Consider the following 14883-nt stretch of genomic DNA (forward strand, 5'->3'; position numbering starts at 1 on the left):
TAAGGTATCTAGGAACTTGAAGTCCAAGAACTTCCCCTCTCTGGGGGGATGGATGTGCTTCCACGCATATCTACTGAAAGTCACTATTTTATGCTTTGCTGTATTTGGATCTGGAAGTCTAAAGCAGAGAAAGCATAGAAGAAGAAAACCATGACCAAGTCATTCAACAGCCCAGTTTTATAGACTGTGTAGAAAAGATGGTTGTCTAACAAGTGTCCATCTTCTCTGACTCTCAGTCCTCAATCACTTTAGGCATCCCCTTTCACTGGTAGCCAAACAGTACTTTCTCAGAAAGGTGCTAGTGTGTGTACTTTATTCTGTGGGAGGTTCCTGAAAAGATTCACACCCTTTAATCTCATCCAGTTAATTGAGTGAACTTTTCAAATTGATCTGGGATTCTCTTAATTACTACCTCACCCCCATACACATAAAGCTTTCCGTGTTTTCTTTTGTATATCTATCCCTTGTTTCCATAAGCATCCCCCTCCTAGAAAGAGTTGTGAAGGATAACCTCTTCTAATTTCCTTCATTTAAAAAAAATAATGTGACCTTTTATATTAAAGTTACATCCATTTGGAACTTACTATATTATATGATGCTGCTATGAATTTTTTTTGCCAAATTGTTTTAGTCTTTACAGCAGTTCTTACCAGATTTACAGTATTTCTTCAAGTAATTTAAATTTTTGGTTTTAGAGAACACTGAGCGATTGAATTCAGTTGTTTCTAATTTTTGCTTATCTAATCTGGTCCACTGATTTATTTTCATATTTTTTTTTAATAAGTACCAAATAGTTTTTATGATTACTATATGGTGTTTGAGTTCAGGAACTGCTGTTTATTCTTTCTTCATTTCTTTTTTTTCATTTTTCCTTGATATTCCAGGCCTTTTGATCTTCCAAGTAATTTTGTTATTATTGTAACTGGTTCTATAAAGTAATCCATGGGGAGTTTGAGTTATATAGCACTAAATCTGGAAATTAATTTAAAGAGCAGCATAATTGTTATCATATTCATATTGGTATAGACCAAGTAGGAGCAACAAATAGTCTAGTTCTCTTTCTCTACCTCATTCTTTAAATATTTAAAGTTTAGGTATTATGACTATATTTGTCTCAACAAGAGCTAGTAAGCATTTACTATTTAGAGCATTGGGCTTAGTGTTGGGGATACAACAAAGGAAAAAAACACAGGCCTTGCCCTCAGAGAGTTCACATTTGGATGGAAAAGAGGATTTTGTAGAGTTCTTGCATGATTTAAAAGATGAGTCAACAAAAATGGTTAAGAAGTATTTATACTGGAGGGTATCATAAAATTAATCTAATCCAATCCCGTCAACTTACATATGAGGAAACCAAGTCTCAGAGAAATGAAAATATTTGTCTAAGGTTTTACAATTCTTGCTCCAAAGGTTTTAACAGTCTAAGAGGGGGAATATAACATGTATTAAAATAAATATTATACAATGAAGTTATAGAGCCAGAATATGAAAACTAGTCCTCTGGTTACCCCATGCTGCCTCTCTTTAAGCATTTGATAAACTTTTTGAATTTAATTGTTGAACTAAAAGGGTTCACTTAGGCAAAGTCATTATTTTATAAAAATTACAAAGAATTTTTTAATCATTGGTAATCATAATTTACCCTTTTTTACACACCCTACAGTTCTTATCTTTGAAGAATTTTCTTGGAATTACAAAAGAGCTCTTTCCCATGGATGCGAAATGTTCTTCTGTTGGCAAATATTCCAGGGGTGGTGTCTTTACCTATTCTGTACAACGCAAACTTCATGTGAGCTCCTGGAACATTTTGAACAATGACAGCAATCATATGCTTTAGGGTGTGTGTATGTGTGTGTGTTTGGTGGTGATGAAGATTTTGCTAGTATTTGTAATAACTGTTGCCATTGTTAATATTTTTATATTCCAGAATTCCAGCTGCAACCAGATCTTTTATGTTCAGAAGTAAATTTTGGAGAGATGCATGACAGAATCTAGGAGTTTCCTTTGCCATGAAAGTAACTGAATTTGCAGGATCATTTGGTGGAGTGTGTGTATGCGTGCGTGTGTGTCTGGGTAAGAAAGAGAGAGAAAGAGAGACAAGAGACAAAGAGAGAGACAGAAAGAAATGTGTAAGTTGAATGATGATCTGGACCTAGAATACATTTAAATGTTAAAGTAGGTAGATGACACTAAACACACTTGCTTTGCTTGGTCAAAGAGAAGTGATGAGAGGAAGCCACAAGACAGGCAGATAGTTAGTCTCAATATAGGTGACAAACTCCCTAACAATTAGAGCTGTGCACAAATGAAATGAGCTACTTTGATCATTTGGTAATGTTGCCAAATGTTGTCACTTCAGTCTCCACAACATCTCTTTCATATGATATCTTCTCTCTACTCAAAACTGCCATTCTAGTTTAGGCTCTCTTTACTTTTCAGCTGGTCTGTTCCAATAGACTCTTCTAGCCTTCAAGTCTCAATTTTCTCACCACTCCATTCAATTCTTATACAGTCCTCCAAATGATTTTCTTAAAATTTAGGTCTTCCCATGTTACCCCTTTACTTCAATGGCTCCCTATTACCTTTTGGATCAAATATAAACTAATCTATTTAGCATTTAAAGCTCTTTGTAACCCAATCCCTTCCTCTTTTCTTAGTCTCCTTATACATTTTTCCCTCCTACACATTTTACAATCCAGAATTTGCACTTGCTTGCTGAGTCTCACGTGTAATGTTCCTTCTCCTATAGCCTTTGCACCGGATGATCCCCTTACCTGGAATAGCTTTCCTCCTCACCTCCACCTCTTAAAATATTTGGTTTTCTTCCAGACTCAGGTTGTCACCTTCTAGAAGAGGCTTCTCTGGTCACTTTATATGCTAGAACCTTTCCTTCTAAGGTTACTTTGTATCTACTTTGAATCTACTATAACTTATCTATACATGACATTTCTTACATAGAGTGTCAGTTCCTTGAGGGGAAAGATTGTTTTTGCTTCCCTCATTTTAACCATGTTGTAATAATAATAATAATAATAATAATAATAATGTTAATAATCAATAATCAATAAGTGAAAAGAAGTATACTTCGATCTACACTCAGAGTTCATCAGTTCCTTTCTAGAGATGGATAGCATTTTCATCATGAGTCCTTTGAAATTGGCCTGAATCAATGTCCTGATCAGGGTTTTGCTGACACACACACACATGAATACACACATATCCATACACACAACATATATTTGTATGTGTGTGTATATACACACATACATGCATGCATACATTATATATCCCTCCTGTGCCTGGCACATAATAAGGCTTAAAACTGTTTCTTGATTGATTGATCCTGTGTTGCCGTAAGTCTTCAATAAGTGGCTAAATGACCACTTGTAAGTGTTGCTGAGGAGGGAATTGCTGAATTAGGTAGGGACTGTACTAGGTAACTTCTGATTTGGATCATCATAGTAGCATATTTCTAAAAGGCTTTCAAATTTCAGAATACTTTCCAAAGTTCTATGATTTCTTCCAAGTAGTGATATACCAAAGATGATGAACTAATGAATTAATTAACAGACATTTATTAAATGAGTTAGGTCTTGAAAGAAAAAAAAGAACTTTAGTAGGCTGAGCTACAGAAGGAGTACAATACAGCCAGATGTGGTAGGAAGCAGTCCTGTGTAATTACACAGAAATAGAAGAGGGCAGAATGAGATCAGGGAACAGTTGAAAGTTCAGTTTGTCTAGAATATCAAGCTCAGTTAGGCTGGAAAAGGAATTTGGAGACTGCTTATGAAGGACTTTATATACCAGGATAAGGAGTTTAATATGGGGTGTGTGTGTGTGTGTGTGTGTGTGTGTGTGTGTGTGTGTGTAAAACCTGAAGGAATTTTGGGCAGGGTTAACCTGATCAGACTTGTACATTAAGAAAGTTGTTTTGATGGCTGTGTTAAGGATAAATTAGATATGGGAATGGCAGGAGGATAACAAATTTATGCAAATCTTATCCCTTAAGCTTTTTCAGAAGTCATAACATGGGCTCATACAGAAAGTACTATGTGAACCATAGCAGTCAACACTTGCTGGCCGGGTTTCCTTGGGCATCTCTTAGCCTCTGACCTCAGTTTCCTCATATGTAAAATGAGGAGGTTGCATTCAGTGACCTAAAGTTCCCTCTAACTTTATCAGGGGTTCTTAACCTTGGGTCTGTGAATGTGGTTTTTTTTAAAATTTCTATAACTGCATTTCAATATAATTTGTTTTCTTCATAAACTTAACTATTTTATTTTATTCATTGAGAACCATTATTCTGAGAAATGGTCTTCAGACTTCACCAGATTGTCAAAGGGGTCCCTGAAAAAAGTTAAGTACCCCTGCTCTACATCTATAATTATGTGAACCATACGACTCAGCAGCCAAAAATGCTGATGTGGTCTCAGAATATATTCATAAAAGTTGTGAGTCTGGGTAATGGGAAGTGATTATCCTTCTGCACTCTGTCCTAGTTAGAACACATCTTGAGTATTGTGATTATTTCTGAGCTTTATGTTTTAAAAAGAACATTGAAAAATTGGAACTCATCCTGAAAAATGTGAGAAGAACAATGAAGACACTGGAAGCCATGCCATAAGATGATCACTCAAAGGAGCTGAGGCTATTTAGTCTAGAGAATGCATGCTGCCTGTGAAAATGACTTTCTTTCAATATCTAAAGGTCTGTCATATAACAAATGGTCTAGACTTGGAGCCAGAGGGCAGAAATTGGAGTAATGGGTGAAAGTGACAGCAAGACAGAATTTGGTACAATGTAAGAAAGAAACCTCATTAGAAACAATTAGATTTATCCCAGAAGTTCCTCATCAGTGGAAGACTTCAAGAAGCTAGCTATCTACTTTTTGAGGATGTCATAAAGGCTCCTCAGCTGTAGACAGAGGTTGGCCTGCTAGGTTTCAGTCTAAGCAGATTCTGGAGGATATCCCATCTACAGTTCTACTCTAATGCCGCACTATGGCATTTAAATGAGCCTAGGTTCTCAAAGAATATGGCAGAGTGTAAACTCTAACACAAACGTTGCCAAACTTATTTGGCCTATCACCCCTTTCTTTAACCCTGTTTTTCCCAAATTTATTAATTTATTTGTTTTCAGTTTTTAATAATCACTTCCAAAAGTTCCAAATTTCCTCCCCCTCCCCCCTCTTCCACTCCAAGGCAGCACATAACCTTATGTGGGCTCTACACATACATTCCTATTAAATGCATTTTCATATTAGTCATGTTACATAGAAGAATTAAAATGAATGGGAGAAACCATGAGAAAAACAAAACATAGCAAAAGAGAAAATTGTCTACTTCATTCTGCATTCTTTCTTTAACCCTTCAATTTTTTTTAAAATTTGCATCATTTCCAAAAAATATAAGATATTTTTTTTAAATGACACATCTTCAATTTAATAATTTATTGTAAATTTGTGGGCTTTTTCCTACATTGAAATTTTGGTGATGCAATATTGTGTCATGTATACTAACATTGTTAACAAGTCATTACATGAACCTGCCAACGTATGCTGGACATGCTTGCCTGCCAACACTTGCTTGTTAAGACCTGTTGGCAAACTTGACCACTGATTGGTTTTAACTTGCCTTTTGTGTGTTTATTTGAAAAATAGTTTAATCAATATGACTTTAATTTTGTTATAGAACAGATGAAACATGAATGAATGTTCTTCAAATTTCTCTTTTCTTCTTTCCTTATGTTTCCACTACCTCCCCTTATTTTTATTCAGTGACTCCTATTCACACTGGAGGCAACTACCACTCCCCCATGGATCATTCCAATACCTCCCAGGGGTTGATATAACCCACTTTGAGAACCTATACTCAGGTCATACTCAACTGGAAAGGTTTTCAGTATGGGCCAGTGTGTGTTTCTTGTCTGAGAATCAACCTGGTTAAAGTTTCAGAGATACTACCAGGTAATAGTACACTTTTCCAAACACAGCTATCCATTAAACCCTCTTATAAGGCATAAAGGGGATGAAATTTGCATCACTGGAGGGAATGTACTTGTCAATGAAAGTATGGATTCTCAAAGTATATGTTGAAACTTAAAAAAGGCTTAAATCATGTTATAGATAATGTCTTTGGTGGGTTGTTGAAGGAACTTGTCATTATTTTGAGGGAATATGTCCTTCACCTTTTGATATTGGTACCACAGAGGATCACAGTGCTTTTGCACAGGAAATCCCTTTGTGCCATTATTACTAGAGTCAAATCTTGACTTGGATGTACTGTGGTCCTGACCCATCTTGACATTTCTTATGTTCCAAAAGACTAAGTAGGTGTTTAGAGTCTTTGGTGTTTAATTAATATAATATATAATATAATATAACCTAATATAACACATGATAAAATAATAAAAAATAAATAATAAAAACAAACTATAAAAATAAAAATGTTAATTGAATGAGTGGATGAATAAACTAATGGATAAATGAATTGGTCAGACGTTGACCTCTTTAGCAGGTCTTTGAGTGGTCTGTAACATGCCCAAGGATATGACATATTGATATGACAATGGTTTTAAATTGGAATTATGCTTGGGGTAAAGGCTGCTCTTTGAGGTGCCACCCAACTTTGGTCTTCTATGATTCTATGACTGATACCCTACTGCTTTCTAGAAATGAATTCCTGGGTCTCAAGTGAAAGTGACTTTAAAGAAGTCATTCTGACTGCTTCTGTATTGTCTCAGGAGTCTAAATTTAATTCTGAAGTGTATCAAGAACAGGTTGAAGACCATGGCAAGAGTAAGTTGGCTATATATGGTTGGGGTTGACTTATTGGAGGATTTGTCCTTACTTAGGTGAAATGTAGAATGTCTTACACAGGGATGAGTTCCATTTTCCTAAGAAAGTAAATTTACCCTTAGAGACTCTAGTAAAAAAAGAGAAAAATTGATTGAGAAATGATACTGTTGAAATTTGAATCTTATTCTTCCATTAGCATATTTGAGAGTAATTCTTCCAGGAGGTATTATATCCAAAATAGAGTAATAAAGAATTTTTTTACTAGCAGTGATACAATGAAAAACAATCCTAGGTACCCCTGGAGAAGAAATGTAATTGATAAGATATAAAAAACATAAAGAAGCTCCCATATTAAACTCCCCAACCTCATTCTTTTCTTTTAAGAGCTTACCAATTGGTTGATTAGCTAATTCTAACATTAGGGGAGCCCCAAAGGCTCATTCTGGAGGAAGAAAGAAGAGGCATAAGGGTTATTTGACCAGGATCTCAAGATGAAAGAGGGCCTCAAAATTTATTAGGCAAAGAACTATTACTGATCAACTGTGGGACAAGACCATCTGAATGGTTTTCCCATACTTAATTAATAAAGACAGATAGTGCAACACATAAAGTACATAACAGTTTTTCTTTGAACAGGCTTTCTCCAATGCCTGGAATACTCTGCCTTCTTGAATTCCCAATTCCCTTGAAGACTCAGTTCAAGCCCTACCTCCTACCCAAGGTCTTTCCTGATTCTACCCACTTGTTGGTCATTTCCCTCATCCACTGAAATTATGTTATACTTAATTGTCTATGAAAAGCTTTTTTCCCCTTTGTAGAATGTCAGTTTCTTGAGGGCAGGGGGTTATTTCAAGATTTTGTCTTTATATTCACAGTACCCAGCACATAGTAGGTACTTTAAAAATGTTTATTGAATGAAATTCAACTTAAATCAACATAGAGAGAAAACTTGCTAACAAATAAAAACAGAGAGAACGTCCTCCCTCCGCTCCCTCCCCCCACTCCCCTCACTGTTTTTCATTTCTCTCAACCAAGGTGGTGGGCATCTGCAGGGATGGAGGCTTATTCTGGCTTAACTTGTCCTGGGTCAGGAACCTGAGGCAGTCCTCCACCAGCTCAGAACAAGATTCTGGACAGATGGGAGGTCAGCGGACTGGGACTATTTTCAGGACCGGGGGTTTTCCTTCCCAAAAGTTAGAAAATACAGATCAATCTGTAGACAGCTCCTCAAAAGGCTGCTTCAATCGTTGCTGAAGCTTTGAGCAGTTTGGATTTCAAAGAGCTAACCCTAAATATAGTGCCCAAAGTCCCCTACTCAAATGCTCCCACCAGCACACATATCCTGTGATTTTCATAGCAACAAAAGGTGGCCCAAGGCCATGACTGATTAAGCTAGCAGATATTTGCTGATTTACACATGTTATCTCATTCAAACCTCATAAACGCTCTGGGAAGTACATGCCCCTATTACGTCTATTTGTGGCTGAAGGAAGACAGGCATAATTAAAGTTCATTAAGTCAATCAATCAATCATTAAACATTTATTAAGGGTCTACGCACGTGCCAGGCACTTAGGTAAGAGCTGAGGATTAAAGAAGAGCCAAAAGACAATCCCTGCGCTCAAGGAGATTATACTTTAATAGAAGTGACAAAAAACCCCCCATGCTATATATAGGATAAGTGACTTGCCCCGGGGTCAAACAGCTAGCAAGGTTTGAAGAAAGTTTATGAATGCTTGCATTTTGGACTCTTCAGTCCAGGACTCTACTCATTAAACTACCTAGCCATCAGTAGAGGCCATTTGTTTAGTAAAAGTCAGCCAATATCGCCACTGAGGGGCCAGAAAGGACACTGTGATAGGTACTGATGACTAGGGCAATCACTAAGACTGAAAATCTCTTTCTGGGCAAAAAAAGGTTTTTGAGTCCAAATTAAGGTCAGACAAGTGTAATCACAAGCCAAGTCAGGTCAGAACTCTGGTTTCTTGGAAACATCAAGATCTAATGTGCTATGAGGGAAGTGGGGGCAAAGGTGGAGGGCTGAGACCACACAGAGATTTCAGGACTGGGGACCACAGTGGGTTAGGAGGCAGGCTTGCAGAAATGACTGTAAAATGACTTTGAAACCAGATTTACCATGTGTCTTCCTGATATATCTGCAGGAAGATGGAGAGTTGGATTGGAGGATCTTCAATCTGCAGAAGACTGAGTGCTGCGGTTGTGTCCTGTCTACTTCCTGGAAAATAGTTGGACACTGAATGACTTGAGGGATTTGGGATGCCAAAACCATCCTCTTGTGGGTCATTTCATAGCCATGCTGGAGAGACTGTGGACTTGGAGGTGGTGTGGTGAATAGAGAGGCTGGGTCTGGAGTCAGGAAGATCTCATTTCAAATCCACCCTCAGACACTCACTAGCTGTGTGACTCTGGGCAAGTCACTTAACCTCTGTTTGTCTCATTTTCCTCATCTGTAAAATGGGGATAATAATAGCACCTAATTTCTAAGGTTTTTGTGAGGATCAAGAGAGATAATAATATAAAGCACTTAACATAGTGCCTATCACATAGGAAGCTCTGTATATTCTTATTTTATTCTTATTGTATGCCTATGTGGTAGGAACTCTAGGGACTAGCTTCTAGCTGTTCATTTCTGACAGTTCCCTAATTAACTGCTGAGTCAGAACTCTTAGAGATACAAAAGGGGTGAACTGATTCTCTCTTACACCCTTCCTTTTGGCTCAGAGGCCTTAATACTGCTCCCTGAGAGCAGCTGTCTCATGAGAACTGTGTGGGAAAGAGACAGTTGACCCTTTGCCCAGCCACATGGCAGCTGAGAGCCCATTCCCTGACTAGGCAAGCCTGCCCCTGGGTTTATGTTTCCTCTTCATGTTTGTCCTTTTGTGGCCTTAAGTGAAGAGTACTCCTGTATCAGAAATAGGTTCCCAAAGGTCTGAAGGTCTGCTAGTGGTGCTGGCCACAGCATCTTCCAGTATGGTTGTAGTAATAATGACAGAATCAGGCTGGCAGCAAGGGAAGCATCTGTAAGCCATCAGAAAGAAAACCAAGGTTGGCTGCTTGTTTACACAATGCCAAGCAGAGGTGAAAAATTTTTAAAGACTAATTAGCAACCTTGCAAAAACTTGATCTTTCTCTTGATATGTTTCTATGAGACAACTCCTTGGCCTCCAGAATTCTAAGTTACTGAATTCTTTTCTCATCCTTCTGTTAATGTACGTTATGATTCTCTTATACATATCATTGCTTTCTGTGGAGGAATTAAAGACTTGTCCCAACTCAAGCAACTAGAGAAAGGGCAGGGGGTGGGGGAGAAGATCAGAAAAAAGTAGAATAAACAATAATTAACAAAAGGAATGAAGTAAAGAAAAAAGAAAAATGAAAATCCCAATGTAGAACCATATGTTTACATATGGTATGGGGGAGTCAAGTACCCCCTTCCCTTTAAGTCCCAGAAGTGGTTGCTCTATGTTATATTAGTAATAAATAGCCTCATGATCTAAAAACCAAACCAAACCATAGGCTCAATCAGAAAGAAACTGGGCTTTGGGCAATTGACAATTTCAATAAAAATGACTGTGGCCTGGTAGTTTATTGCTGACACAGCCACCTTGGCTGAGTCTCCAAAACCTGTGCAATTAATTACCTGCATTTTAGAGATGAAAAGATTTCAGATGAATTTTACAGAGCTGTTTCCACTTGCATTTTCACAGATGGGGAAGCAGGCTTATAGACCTGTGGCATACATCTCACAGCTCGTAAATATCTGAGGCCGGGTTTAAACCTGGGTCCTCCTCTCATCCCATCTCCAAGTCCAGGGTGTTTCTCATGGATTCCCTGACCCGGGGGACAAAGAAGCAGCTAGTTACACTGAGAAGGAGGTGAATGTGCAAGAAGAAAAGGGGATCAGAGTGGGGGTGGGGGAGAAGAAGAAGAAAACAGCAAAAGGGGAAAGGGCAGGGAAAGAGGGAAGGGGCAGAAGAAGGGGCAGGTTGGGAAAGCAGTGTGTTTACTGGAAGGATCAGAAGTTCACAAAAGTGGTGCCAGGCTGAGAATGGTGCCAGGAGAGAATGACAGCTCAGCAGAGCAAAAAGAAGAAAAAATATACAATGGACCAAAAAAAAAAGAAAAACCCAAAAAACAAAAAACCCTAGTTTGTGCCAATTCCCTCCTTCACTTTTCACTTGCTTCTTGTCTCATTGGCTCACAAACAAGGAACACGGTCTCCTTTGCACAGTGACTCTGGCTCCGATTCCTGCTCGCCTTCCAAAGGAAATTTCGGTTTTCATGGGGTTACTTTGTAAGAATTCTTTTCAAAACTGTGTCTGTAGGAGTGGAAGGAGTGGGGTAAGGGGGAGAAGGGGGGAGAAGAGGGGGAAGGAACAACTCACGAATTCTCCCTCCTCACTCTGAAGAAAACAAGCAAGGCCAGAGAGAGGAAAACATAGTGTTCCCTGAAATCTGATCGCCTCGGTGCAGGCCACTGTCTTACACATCTGGTGAAACCAAAAGCCCAGAGAGCTGACTGAAAGCAGACGAGGCTTCAGAGGAGAAGGGAGCGTGTTTACTGTTCCTGAGCAGATTGAAAACACATTGAAAATGGGAGGGGGAATGTGAGGGGGGAAGGGTAGTGCCTGTGTGTGTGGGTGTGTGGGGCTGGGGCTGAGGAGTGGAGGTGGGGTGAAAGGGCAGGGGCCAAGGTTTGCACAGTGACTGTTTTGTGTGTTGGAATGCCACGGGGCCTCCTTCAGATTGGGACAACATGTATCACTCCCTTTTTTCCCATAGTTAAAAACTTGGGGCACTGGAGGGATTAGGAGAAAAAAGTGTCTGAAGGAGGTCAAAGGACAAAAGAAAAGAAGCCTGTGTGTACCAAAAACTATTAGTAGACACTTTTTTGTGGTAGCAAAAACTAAACTAAACTAAATAAAATGAAATGTCTGAATAAACTGTGACCTTTGAATTGGGGTTCCATGATGACTCCGTAGGCAACGGAGACTATGAAGAATTCAAAGAAATATGTGAAGACTCCTATGAACCGATGCAGAATCAATAAGGAGAACCAGGAAAATAATACACATGACTTGTTATTTAGTCATCTAGTCATGTCTGACTTTTTGTGACCCTGCGCACCCCACCAGACTCCTGTCGGTGAGGTTCCTTGGCAAATATACCGGCATGGTTTGTCATTTCCTTCTCCAGTGGAGCACCTTTGCTCAGAACTCTCCACTATGACCTGTCTGCTTTGGGTAAATCTGCCCCACATGGCTCCTACTTTCATTGAGCTCCACAAAGCCACCCAGGAGGGTAACATGCATGATATAATGCCACAAATAGAATCAACTGACGTGAAATGAATGTTGTGCAACTATAACTCCTCATTGCTGCTGAGAAAAGAGGAAATGTTCCTCCCTTCTTTCAGTTCCAAGGTGGGGGAAGAAGGTGGGGAAATGCTGCAGACGCTGCCAAATGTGATTACTGTATTGGTTCGTTTTGTTTAGTAGCTTTTTTTCCTTTTCTTTTTCAGTTCTTGTCGTTAAGAGAAGGTTCACAGGTTGTAGAGGAAGGTGTTGTGTTTGAAAATAACTGATGTAAAAAGTGTCAGTAAAATAAATGTATCCCAGCTTTAAGTCCCTCCCCTTCCATGCAGCCCTGGAGTAAGAGGAACTGGTCGGTTTGCTCAGGGGTTTCCCAGCCTCTCAGGTTCCAAGGTCTGTCCCAGCCTTGAAATGGAGGGGGCTTGTTGGGAGAAGAAGGAGGATTCCAGGAATCTCTGCGAGCAGACATCAGAGATGTCAGAGAAGAGGCTGTTAGGAACAGAGTGATCATACAGAGAAGGAGCCAATAGAGATGTTCCTTGGCTAAGCTACAGGCCAGAATGAATTCACATGGTTGGACAAAGCTTATCTAGACCTTTGAAATACTTACGTTTCCCGTTCGCCCCTCCCTTTCTCCTTTTCCAGGGAGAAGTCAAATGACCGTATATACTAGTAGCTCTCTCTCCCCACTTCCATTACATATCTAGGCTAGGTATGAGAGGTAGCTGAAGTTTAGAAGTTTGCTTCTTTTCTCAAATGTTTAGTTTTTTTTTTTTTTAAATTATTAAACTGAGAAAGTTGTGGGCTAACAAAACACCCAGGCTGCTTGATATGTTGCTTCATGTATGGATAGTGAAAAGGGGAAGAGGACCCCCCATCCCTACCCTGCTTAGGGACAATGGACATGTTCATCTAGTTAGGCTGGGCTGGGGCACTGGAGCCTCAGAGCAATGAATGGAAATCATTATTTCCTTCCACAAACCTTGCAAATGTATGCTCTACTCATATGCCCATTTTCTTTTGACTGAATAAAAAGACAATGAACTCAGAAGCAGTGAGTTGTAGGGCATGGGGAGAAGAAAGAACTGTGGCTTTAATGGGAGAGGTTTCTAGCCACAGGATTTTCTTTCCACATTTCTAAAACATAACCTCTATAGGGAGAGAAGAAAACTACAAAGACTGGATACATTACCTTGGCTGGAGGGCATGAACTGGGCATTTATAGAGAAGATAGGAAAAAGAAAGGAAGGAAGGAAGGAAGGAAGGAAGGAAGGAAGGAAGGAAGGAAGGAAGTGAAAGGACCACTTATGAGATCAGTCCTTCTAGTCCCACTCTGGTTGGCAGACTAGGATCCCAGAGTAACTTATTACTCCCCTTAGAGTTCTGAGGGTAACCCTGAGTGGCTTGGTTTCTAGTACTATTTCTCAAAAGCCCCCAGTGGTATACTTTGCATTGACTATCTGTGTGTTTATCCTTCCGTTGCCAAAGAAGACCACTTGACTTGCACTTGACTTTGTTTTTTGAGTGAGGGAGGGCTGTACAGGTCAGCAGCCTCACTTCTCCTCCAAAGCCATCTAAATTCAGTGACCAGATATTCATCAGAATGACTGGAGATGACCCAGGATGAGGCAGTTGGGGTTAAGTGACTTGTCCAAGGTCACACAGCTAGTGAGTGTCAAGTGTCTGAGGTGAGATTTGAACTCAGGTCCTCCTGACTCCTGCACTGGTGCTCTATCCACTGCACCACCTAGCTGCCCCTAATAACCTCAATTAGCTCTTAGGAAAAGGTTTTACTAAGTAGGTATAGGAAGGAAAATTGTTATAGAAACAATCTCCCTAAAAAGGATATGTCCTCCTCTAATACACATACAAGGCCCCTAGGCACAATGAACTCCAACTTACAGTACACATGTGACCACATTCTTGGTTCTTTTATATTTCCTTTACTCACTTTATGCAGTCCTCATTTATGGTAGTGTTCTGTGATCTCTCAAGGTCATTGGATGAAAGCAGATGATATCATTCAGTAAATTGTGATTGGTTTAAGGAATCAAGCACATGTCTGGCCTAAGAATAATAAAGCAAACCAGTTTAGAGTTGCATACTACAGCAAGAATTCAGTGGAGTGGTGTGGACATCCAGTAGGGAAAGACTCCTAAGAGAGAATTTGGGGGGAGAAGGGTGGAGGATGAAAGTATGCTCTCTCTCTCTCTCTCTCTCTCTCTCTCTCTCTCTCTCTCTCTCTCTCTCTCTCTCCCTCTCTCTCTCTCTCTCTCTCTCTCTCTCTCTCTCCTCTTCTCCCATCAACAAGGTGATGACTTTGTGCCCTTGTAGAGTCCTACAGGTGTATCTGGGTGGTCCTCCTGCCTCTCAGCTCCCAGTTAAGATATGGCTAGTGCTACAGGTTCCACCACACATTCCTAATGACACTGCATATCTTCTCATTGTTTTGAAGTTCACAAGGTCATCACCTAGTCATTGGGAGAGAAGGAGAGAGAAAAATCCCTCTCATCCTGCTGCCCCAGGGCAATTCTCTTTTAGGAGCCCTTTCTCACTGGATTCTTATACCACTTACTGTTGACATGTACAATTCTGAGCTGGCTTGTTCCATTCTTTCAGTCAACCACAAGATGCTTCATGATGTCATCTATTTTCATCTACCAATCCAAAACCCCCATGATCCTTTCAAATTGATTAGGGATTTATTTGTAACCAGCTTACTTTTGATTGGGTCAAGATGTCTGGGCCTTCTGTG

General features: G+C 39.6%; 1 long non-coding RNA gene across 2 annotated transcripts in view; it reads left to right on the forward strand.

Moving 5' to 3' along the window:
* LOC140529658 (uncharacterized) overlaps positions 1-14883 on the forward strand; it is a 147413-nt gene that overhangs the window by 47542 nt on the left and 84988 nt on the right. Inside the window, exon 3 of one of the 2 annotated variants that reach the window (XR_011975631.1) lies at positions 8958-11148. The exons of the other annotated variant lie outside the window; for it this stretch is intronic. This is a non-coding gene — a long non-coding RNA (uncharacterized lncRNA). Of the gene's footprint in view, positions 1-8957; positions 11149-14883 lie in introns of those variants that run through there. 2 annotated transcript variants of the gene reach the window in all.

The sequence above is a fragment of the Notamacropus eugenii genome, chromosome 2 (assembly GCF_028372415.1).
Source record: "Notamacropus eugenii isolate mMacEug1 chromosome 2, mMacEug1.pri_v2, whole genome shotgun sequence".
NCBI classification, from domain to species: Eukaryota; Metazoa; Chordata; class Mammalia; order Diprotodontia; family Macropodidae; genus Notamacropus; species Notamacropus eugenii.